An 11,219-nucleotide genomic window follows, 5' to 3' on the forward strand; every position below is an offset into this window, starting at 1 on the left:
TGGCTTTAGAGAAGAATAAATTCACAACTATCTCCTTCAGCAGATTGCATTTATCAGTTTTTCCATCTCTTTTCAAGATGAAAGGTGAAACAGTCTGACTTGACACAAAGAAATAAGTCCTATCTTCCCTTTGAATTGTTTGCCAAGGAAATAATGGGCTTGTGGGGTTTACCTGTGCAGTACTGGGTTTTGCTGAGAACAGCAGCTTTCCGTGAAGCTCATAGAAATATTTTAAATTTAGACACATCTTGGTGTTGCAGGGAGGGAAAGGATTCTTGTTTGAACAAACTAATTGTGAAAATGTGTTCTGCAAACACATCCTTAAGATGCACAGCAAACACTGCCCCATTATTTCAGGTGTCCCATCAGGACTTGTGTTTTGTCCCCCACTGTCACACGAGTCACCCTGCAGCTGATGCGAGCCAGGAGTGCAAACAAAGACCCTTTTAATCACAGCAGTTCTAATTAGCTCTTCAATTTTCCATCAAACCTTCTACAACAGGCAGACTTAGCTCTGACTGGCTCATTCCTAAACCATCTGACTTCTTGTAGAAGACTACTGAGATGTCCCTAAAGTTCTGGTGTTGTAAATGCTCCTCATTTAGGCTGCTCCACGATTAACAAGTCTATTGTGATTAGCCAAAGTCTGAAATCTTTGTTCCTTTTCCATTTATGAATGGAAGGGCTTCGTGCAGGAGGGAAGTACAACAACATGGATATCTTCAGATTCCCTAACCCATGTCAGAAATCCTGTGACTCAAAAGCTGTTTGCAAACTCGTGGGTGTGAGAAGCATTCTGACATATGGTGGCCACATTCAGTTTTTAGACCCAGAAGGAGCAGAATGCAGAGTGAAGCTGTACCAGGAAGAGTATTTCTCACAGCATCATTGGGATTCTGTTGTCTTCATCCTCCTAAGATTCATCTTCCTTGCTCACTTTCTTATGGACATCAAATTCATCAGAAGAAAACCTTGAACCAACTTTTGGCATGAGTAACATTTGTTGTAATTTCAGGCTATTCAAGTAGCCAAGAGGGAAAACAATTACTGCCTTTCTTTTTGCACTTTAAACACAGCTGACAACTGCTGCCTTGTGTGTCCTCCCTCATTGTCTGTTCTTTACATTAAACCAGCTTTTCTCTGCCTGCAAAAGTGTTTGAAATAATTGTGTAGGCAATCCTTTTTTAAACCAGGCACGCACATATTCATGCAAGCACAGCAAAGATGAGAGAGCAGTGTTAATTAAATTTAAATTAATGAAAGGTTAGTCTAATTTTTATTTGATTGAAAGAGGAGACTAGCATGGGAGCATTGCACAATAAATCCAAAAAATTCTACATAAGGACTGGAAAATGTGGAAAACCACGGGCAGAAAACCTTCATATTTTGACTCTGTTCTCACAAGCACATTTGCATGATGTTTCACCATCTTTATTGTTCTTCTGGGCTCTTTCTTTATTTGATGAGCATTCTTTTTTGACAGGGTACAGCAGAAAAGGAGAGATTATTTCACACATCTTTCAAGCAATACTGTTCCCAAACCTATCAATGCTCTTGCTGCTGCTCTGGGGGCAGTGTGGTGTTGTGTGTCTCAGGTTCAGTTTGTGGCCAGACACCATCCTAGCCTCTGCACTGTATTTATGCCAACGTGCCCAGTTATTTCTCACCTTATGAGATGGCAGCAACACAAAGTACTGCAGAAATCCATTCTATCCCTTCTACAGGGCTTTCATATCCCTAGGGAAAAATCCACCCCCTTTTGGGGAAGTAGGATTTGTGGTTAAGAGAAGACTGATGGTTCATTTTGACACATTTCGATCAAAGCACTTATAAAGTGCTTTTTTTGCTTTGATGCACCTTGTTCTGAGCTAAAGGTGTTCATGCAGATAAGCCCCAGGCATGAAGGATTTTGCTCTAGTGAGGATCTCAGTGAACAATGGGTAAAGCCAGGAAAGATTCTGTTATTTTTCACTTAGTTGTGAGTTAAGTCTCAGCAGAAACTTACATTCCAGTCATCCCTACCCTTGTGAATTTTGCTGCTCCTTCCTTTCTGTCAGTGGAGCCAAATTCTCTCTGCCCAGAGAAAGCTGCCAGGGGGCCAAGGAAGTGGTTGTAGCCTGTGTTCACTTGTGAGATCATGTTTTGGGGCTTGAGAGGGAGCCAAGCTCGAGAAAGATGCTGCTGAACTCAAACAGAGTGCCAGGTACTGCTCGGAGCCCTGGGGTGCTGAACAAACCTGAGGCAGAGCCTGAGAGCTCTGGGTTTGCCCAGCCTGGGGCAGAGGCTGCAGGGACTGTGCAGCGGCCTCGTGCCTGGCCAAGGGGTGGCTCTTGGGGGCCCATCAATGACCAGTGACAGGTTACAGCAGGGAAAATTCTTCCAAGTGAGGATGGTCAGTCACAGCACATAGAGCCTGAGAGGAGCTGTGGAAATTTTCAAAATTTAACAGGGCAAGGTCCTGAGCAACCTAACCACAACTTGACATTTTCTCTAGCTTTGAAGATAGCTGTGATATTGAACCGGATGATTTTTAAAGGTTTTCTCTAAAATATTCATCATTCTGTAATTCTAACATGATACAGTGTATTTAGAAAGATTTTTTCCTTTTACCTGTCTGGTTCAACATGTAGTCCCAGAAATGGCTGTTTCAGCAGAGGTGTAGGCACAGTACCTGTGACATGGGGGAAAAAAAAAAAAGAGAGAAATGAAAAGAGAAGAAAGCAGCAGCCAAAGGAATCCTCCTGGATAGGTTTGGGTGCTGGACACATAGAAAGTGGGGGTGTCACCCCAGGCACTCCTGGCACTTGTCCTTGACTTTTGCTTTGCGCCAAGAGCACCGCCACAGCACTAAGAGTGTGTGGATTGTGGATCACTCTCCTCATGTGCACCATACAGGAACAGGGGATCAGCCCAAGATGGTGCTCTGCAGCACTAATTGCTTCAATCTGCCAGGGGCTGGGAGCTCTGCATGGGAAGTCAGGAATGGTGTCACAGATCTGTGCCATGTACAAAGATCAGGGTGGATCAACATCAAAACTCCACATCCCAGCTTTGCTACAAAAAAAATATCAAAATCTTAATCCTGGCTTCTGATAAATGTTTCCTCGTCATGGTTCTATCCATTACAGCAGTCCTTACATCTTAATTAAAGCCCAGCAATGTGTAATCCTATAGCTCTGTATTTAAAAGACAGACAGAAAGAGAAAAAATACTGCACTAATCACATTGGAGAAGGGAAGGAAGCACATATGGAATGCACATGTAGGTAAGTATGTGGGGAGGCATATTGAGAATCCTGCAGAAATAAGGAAATAACTGAAAAAAACTGTTGTAAATACTAAAAGCTAGCTATTCCAAATATAATTTTTAAAGGCAATAAATCAAGGGTGTATGTTCAATTTTTAGATCGTTCTTGGACTTCAATAAGCTCGGGTTCAAAGCAGGACATATGGAGTCTTCTTGTATGTAATAATAGGACTCAATAAAAAGCCTACACAGTGACTGAAGATCATAATTTCTGAACTGTTCTATTCCAGATGTCTTTACTGGTAAGCCCATGAGCACAAACCAGTACTGGGATGTTGTCTGCCTGTGCTTTTGTCTGCTATGGAAACAAATGTTTGCATCTGGACTAAGTCTGCTCCACTGCTGCACCTGAGGGAGGAAAGCAGGATTTCTTCTGGCCTTACAATTAAAAAATACTTTTTCCTTAATTGAAGCAGTTTATAGTAATTTAAAAGTGTATGATGAGCACTTTTTTCCTTCTTCCTTTTCCCCATTTTTCTCATCGCTCTCATCTTCACCATTAAAGAAAGGCCAAAAAAAGAGCGGCTCAGAGCAGCAGATGAAGTGGCTGTTTCCTGAGGGGTTTTTTTTCTCTTTTGAAAAAACCCAAACCCTCAGAGTACTGGCAGTGTGAGGCCTGGGAGCATTACACTTTTGAGCAGAAGAGCTGCTTTGCTGCACTAGAACAGAACAGTTGTGGGCTTGGTGTGATCTGTGACTTTGGGGGTCGATGCTGTCCCTAGATTTAGTTCTACCAGGTGTGATGATTCCAGGAATTCAGCCAGGAATTCTGTAATTGGCAGAATAATGGCTGGAAAATGCAACTAAAGGTTATTTTTATTCATGTGCTGTCGAAGGTAGATAATTCCTTATTCCTCCCCCAAAGCAGACGGGAAGAGGATAAGTAGGTGGGAACAGGAATGACAAAGCTGGAGCGTGATGAGTGTGTGCTCTCCTCTGTTAAACTTTGCTTGCAGTCTGTCCCCCACACGACTGACACAGCAGCTGAAGTCTCTGCTGCTTCCAGAGGGCACAGGGAAGGCTGGGTGGCTGAAGGAGGAGGGAATGTCACCAAGTTGCAGGATCCAAGCAGGAATTTGCTTTTGGCTGTAGTAGTTTTGTTTCCGGTAATTCATGCTCTGGGCTGCTGGTTGGGCCCATCCCTCTGTGTGTCTTTCCTGCTCCACTCTCTTGTTTATTGGATACTAAACACCAAAGATTTTCTCAGAATGTGTGTGTGTGCGTTGGGAACAGCCTGGATGCTCTTGTAACATGATTGCAAATGGGATGATGTGCCCTTTTCCCCTTTCCCATTTCCATGTTAGTAACTAAGCCAACACTTTTTTGTTTGGTTGGGTTTTTTTTTAATATGAAGCTAGAATAGAAATGCTGGCTTCCTTTCCCATTCCTTTAAAAACCCCAAACTTGTACATAACAAGACTATCCTAAAACTGAAATTGTATTCTTTTAGCTTCCTAGGTAGAAAAAGAGGAGGAAACTGAAGGCTTGGGCTTTGGTAATCCATTTTTTTGGGAAATTCATAATTTGCAGTCCTTTCCAGGTTATAGTTTCTCCTTTATTCTACTTATAATTGCATTTCTATTTTGCCTGGTAATTCCCAAGTCTGGACTGAACCTGAACATAAATTTTGGTACTCAGATGTGTAAGGGGTGCAAGCAATTTCAGCTGCTTAATTTCAGTTGTAATCTTCCAGAAAGATCATCTCACTCCTACTGAATGTCAGAGATATATTTGTTTTATCAAGAGTGCTTATACACACCGGCCCTTCCAGTTGAGGTTGCTCAGGAAATTAATTAATTAGTGATGTCTAAATCTTACTGTGTTCATTGAAAACACTGCAAGGTTCAGTGTCTGGCCTTGTAAATTATGTTATTTAAGATTTAGGGAACTACTTATGATAGATATGGTAGATACTTTTTCCTGGAGTGGGAAAGATTCTTTCATGGAAATCACCAATAAAGTAAAAATGTCTGAACAACATGAACAGAAGTTACTGATGGCACTGAGCCAGCATAAATTCCTGCTTTGCTCAGGTTTGCTCCTCCTGCTGAGCTCCCGTGTAACCCCATCCCTGTGGAAGTGCTGTCAGTACAGAACCCACCAGCTCTGTGCCTCAGGGACATTTACAGGCATAAAATTCTGCTCTGGAAGCTAACAAAGCTCCTCAGGACAGCTACTTCCCTTTGTCCCCTGCTTCTGCAGATGAGTAATGACAGGCTCTTGTTTATTCTTCTGAGCATGCACTTCTCGAGAGCCGCGTTTTTCCCATGCCTTGACAGCCTTTGTGGGTCTGTCCTAACTGCATTCAAGAGAGGATACACACACAACATTGCAAGCTGAACTTGAATTCTGCAAGATATTACATAATAAACACCCCCCAACATGCCCCCCCCCCAAAAAAAAAAATTAGATAAAATCTGGTCCCCAGAATTCTGCAATAGCCTCAGAGATAGAACAGTTTTGTGGGGAAAGAGGTTGGTTTCCAGCTGGTGAATCTGGGGAAAGCTTTGCCTGTTTCACAGCCTCTCTTGGTTGTGGGTGAAACAGAAGTGGTGACACTGATTTCTGTGCATTGCTTAGAGAGCTGTGCATAAACTCTGGGATGTAAGAGAGAGATAATCCTGTCCTCCCAGGCTGTACAGTAGAATCTCTGCAGTTCCCAAGGGAGCTAAATAGGTTCACTCCTGGCAGCATTTCAAAAGTAAACAGCCATTTCTGCTTTCCTCTGTGTATCTTTGTCTGCTAGAAATTGTATTTACGTACTGGAGGAGTGCCATTGTTTCCAGTAGATGTTATGACTAGCACTGAGTATTCTGAGGTTGAGGTGTGCTACAAAAACAACTGAGTGAAGCTTTAAGGGCTGGACACACCATACAACTGTAACAGAACATGATTGCCCTTAACAGAAAAATGAAATGCAGTCATTACTTTTGTCCTGTTCTATGGAATAAAAGTACAGATGGAAAAGGTAATTTGGGTATTTACTATCCCTGCCCAGTTTTTCAAATTTCCACTTAAAACTTCAAGAATTACAAAAAGTTGGATTTTCAAAAAAAAAGGTCACAAATTTTAAATTGATGTTATTAGATGAAATAGATACAATTGTGGAAGGCAACACAGACAGAAACTTCAGTGTACCAAATTTTTTCAATATAAAATCAAGACTTCAGATTACTGAGAAGCCTTTATTATTAGACAGCTACAGACCATGACCTGCCTATCAGGTGTTGTAGTTTAAATCTAACTGATTTTGCATTGTCTTCAGTGATTTTGGAGGATGGTTTTGCGTGCAAAAGCTGTAGCAGAAGGTGTGGAGTGGTATGTAACAGTGTGTGAAAGTAACTTACACAAGCATTTGGATAGTTGTGCAGATATTCTTGGACCAACCTCTAAATCAGTTAAGTCCAGATCATTCATGAATCACAAATCATTCCCATATGAGGCCTTCTCCACGAGAACGATAAATAAATCTCCATAATTAAACCCAGGGCTGCCACCTGCCTGCAATGGTGTCAGAGGAAAGGGACAAAGGAGAGCAGAAATGAAATGTTATTCACATGAATTGTTCTTTCAGGTGAAACACTTTGGGACAGCAAAGGCTCCCTGCAATATTTCTGCTGCTGCTGCATCACAGAGAGATTTTTGGTGTCAATGAGGAGTCAAGTCTCCCATGGGACTTCATTTCACCCTGGGTGGGGGGGACTGCCTGTCTTCCAAGAGGGAAAATTCCAGAGGGTAGATGCTTTACCTGTAGGAAGGTAGAGTGTGAAAATGCCAAGACATAGATGGTCAAACAGTGACAGAGGCATTTTGTATTTATGGGCAATAACAAGAGTGAAGTCTCTGGCTGCTTCAAGAGAACTACAGGAAAAAACCCCAAGCTTGGATACTTTTGGCAGTGCATCTCAACCATAAACTTCTTCCTTTACATTGACTGAGCTGCCATTTTCTATGAAATTGTAACAGAAATTAATTTATTTTAATATACTTTTGAGGTGTACTTACTATTTTTAGGAGGGAAGGCCTACACAAAAAGCTGCTTAGTTAGGTAACTTGTTACATTTTTATTTTAGTCTGGCACATTTCTGGAATTCCAGGCATTTTTGGCTTCCTGTAGAAAGCAAACTTCTGCCTTTTAGGCAGTGAGTGTTTGAACTTTTCAAACTTTCTTCTGCTTATGACCACTTTTGACAGATGTCTGGCTGAGTTAATAATCTTAGATATCCTTGAATGCCTGGTTCAGTACAAGCAGATCATCAAGCAGCAGAAGGTTTGCCCAAAATCACCCATCCACCAGTGTTTGTCATGACTCAAGGCAGCCTCCCTGTTTCTACCAAAATCCTCTGAAAAAACAGGATTTTCTAAGGGGGGAGGAAAGGAAAGAATTGTGTAAATATGTGAGGAATTAACAGAATAAACATTATTTGAATAAAAGGTTCATGTAAAAGGATACAAATACAGGTCAGACTCCTTTAAACCTGTTGTCAAAGAATTAATGGCTTAGTGTTCCTATGGCTGCAATACATAAACTTTGAGTGATGTCACACAGTGTTTCTTCTCCTTAATTACCTAAAAGGCAGGTTTTTATTTATGTTATGGCTTGACTTTGAGCAAGGTCTCTCTGTACAGAAGAGGCACAATACAGCAATGGACAGCAGAACTGGGTTTGTCTGTGTAGTTTCAAGGAAAATGTTTTGTGTTTGAGAAACTAGAACAATGACTCAATTCCAATACCATTAATACGATTCTGGTAACAGAAAATGTGAATAAATAATGAGAATACTGTCTTTCTAATGGGTCCATGTCTAAACCAGCTGATTATTTAATAGCACATTTCAAGTGCTAACAATATATCAAGTGATCATGTTCCTTGCAAAGGCAACTAATCATGAGGGGTTGAGCTGATATGCACGAGTTTGACAGAAAAATGAAAAATTTCAAGAATTTTTCAATAAATCAATGTTGTGGTGTTTTGTACAACATGAAATGTTCCTGGGGCTTTTAAGTGAAAATTGTAGTTGATAAACATTTTAAGACTGTTTTCCAGAAGGGAGATCTGCAGACAATGGAATCTGCAGTAGGGGAAGCAGATGAAGCACAAAAATTAGCATTAGCACAAAAACTACTCACTGTTTACAAGCAGAGGAACACTGGAAAAACAACTTAGGTACGTTCTGGATGGCTGAGGTTCCAGTTCAGGCTGTTAGACAACCCTGTTATAAAAGTGCTGCTAAAAAAAAAAATCATACCTTATTCAGGCCAGTTGAGGAAAGACACACTTATCAAGAATGCTGGCAGTTGTGCAAAAAAAGGGGAAAAAAGGAGTTGTTGAAAGATTGTACTGAAGCTTCTCTCGCTGCAGCAGAGGTGACAGATGCTGAAGGCTTCTCACTTCAGACACTGTAGCTGTGCCATGTTCTTTCTCTACCAACATTTCTTGAAAATGAGGAAAGAGGAGTTTGGAACTCATTTTCTTCCAATAAGCAGTGTTTGTTTTGAAATTGGTGTTTTTCACACAGTGAGACAGGCACACTCTCACACACAGTGAAAAAGAGTTTGGCAACCGACGTTGCCTTTCTAAATAAAATAAATCATAGCGCTGCATATGTGGAAATAAAGGCTTTGAGAACTGTTATGAAGGCAGGACATGTAACTGGTAAAACACGTGTACTCCCTTTGCTCTGTGATACTTGGGAGAACCCATTTGCAACATCAATGAAATAAATACTGGTGCAGTAAAACGCCCTTGACGGGAATCCTTGGCTTGGGTAGCACACTGCTGGAAGTTCATGTCCTGACACAGGGCCTGGTGCCCACACTGTCCTCTTGCCTGGCAAGCACAGGGTGGGACAGCCTGGCTGGTGCCACGTCCTGGGCTGTCCCTAAGGAGATGGTCGGGATCCTACACCAAGGGGTACCTCAGAGAATGCACACCAGCAAGCGGGATGTGCATTTCAATATTACTGGTCCCAGCAGCAATATTGAGACATTTCTGAGCACCTGGCCACAATGAACATTTGTTGGATTTTTGGGGTTCTTGCAGGGAATGTGCATTGCCAGTGAGTTTTTCATGCCTCTTTCATGCTACAGTTCCTCAGTTTAGATTGATAATAAGATGTCAGTGTTCTTTTAAAAGTGTTTCTGACCCTTCTGCTCAAAGGCACGCAGGGGACTGGAGCCAAGCAGCCAAAGCAATCCTGGGTTGTTTCAAGACAGCCAATGTGTGCCTGAGTGCACAGGCAGCCATGACCAACTCAGACCTTTGCTATGCCTTAGTTCTGCTCTGAATCACCACCAGAACCAAATGCTGTTTGCTCAGTGCATGCCCCTCTGTGTACTTTATGGTAGTATTTTAGGGACTTTTTGTTTCTGGTAGGCAGTAGCTGATAATTCTTTGAAAGTAATGAGAGGTGCAGAGACAGTTCCACCAAAAGACATTGATCCTTCACGTGTTCTCAAAGATGACCAGAAACATTTATGAGTAAAAATGTTACTTAGAGAGAAGCATGGCTTAGGACTGGCTCTGTAGGGATCTTAACACAAACACAGCCTTGGGTCTTGCCCTTGTGTCAGTGTCTGCAATAAGAGCCTGAGTAATTTACCCAAGATCCCATAGCAAGATAGCAGAATCAGAACTATGATTTGGGGGTTATTGAACTCTGGTGCAGGATTTCCTCTCCAGTTTTCGTTTTTCTTCTGTGCTCCTGCAAATACAGAGTATCCAAGCTCTTTGGAACTTTGCTTAAAGGAAGAATGTTAATCAAAGACAACCCTTGGGACCTGATACAGGTGTTTTGAATGCATTAATTCATGAGCAGATTTGTATAAAGAAAATTTTTACATTTAAGAATTTAAATGCTTAGGTTTAATCTAGTTCTCAGTTGTAGTGTCTTAAAACCACTGAAAATGTGACCTTTAGCTGACCCATGACTATCCAAATTGACACCAGAAGGAGCTGGAAACTGGCTTCATTGTGAAATTAATGGATTCCTCTTCTGTGATAGATATGGGGAAACAAACTACAGATTTAAAAACCATCTCTTTGGGAACTGCATCTTAATGATATCAGAATTGAATAAATATATGCATAGTTCCAGGAATCTTCTAATGGAGCCTCTGGGCTTTGATTTTTACATCTGCTTTTCTGTGGTTTTGTAGCTCATCTCGTGCACTAGCCATTCAATATATATTTGATATTGCTACAATAGTTTGCACATTTATTTTTTAATGACAAAAGGCTCCCACCCTCTTCACATCTGCATTGGAAGTATTTGCATAACTGAGGGCCTGCAGTGGTAAGTGAAAGCATCTCTCCTCTAGAGCAATACAAATTGCCAGGCCTGGAACACCAAAGGGAAGCAGTGAGACACTAAAATATTTCCAAATTCAGTCAGTTCTTTGTGGTGGGGGTGAGAGGAGTAATTGTAAAAACAGGACAGCTAAATCAAAATGAACTATTAAAAAAATTATTGTTATTATAATTTGTTGCTGTAGAGCAAAGATTTACTGGAAAACTGTGGCAAAAGTACCATTAATAAAGCACATAAATACTCGGTAACCTAAGGGAGAGCTGTTTCACACTCTGAGAAACAGCTTCAGCAGAAATGGTTCATTTAGAAATGTGACTTGTAGTCTAATGGCATACCCATCGTAACAGGTAAAAGGGAAACTCACCTTCTCCAAGATTATCTTTAATATTTATGGGGAAAATGGAGTCTGAATGTCAAAGACTTCTAATCTTTATTGTTAAAGGGCTCGAACTTCAGTCAGTTCCATTTATGTTGCTGGAGACATCTGCAGGAAGTGTGAGCCAAGGTATCCACTTACCAATGACCACTGATAGCACATGGTAAAGATATTTAGATCCCTAAAGTGACACAGAGGTGCACAAGGAGTGCCTAATTTCTGAAAGT

Source organism: Motacilla alba, chromosome 20 (assembly GCF_015832195.1).
Source record: "Motacilla alba alba isolate MOTALB_02 chromosome 20, Motacilla_alba_V1.0_pri, whole genome shotgun sequence".
In the NCBI taxonomy this organism is placed as follows: Eukaryota; Metazoa; Chordata; class Aves; order Passeriformes; family Motacillidae; genus Motacilla; species Motacilla alba.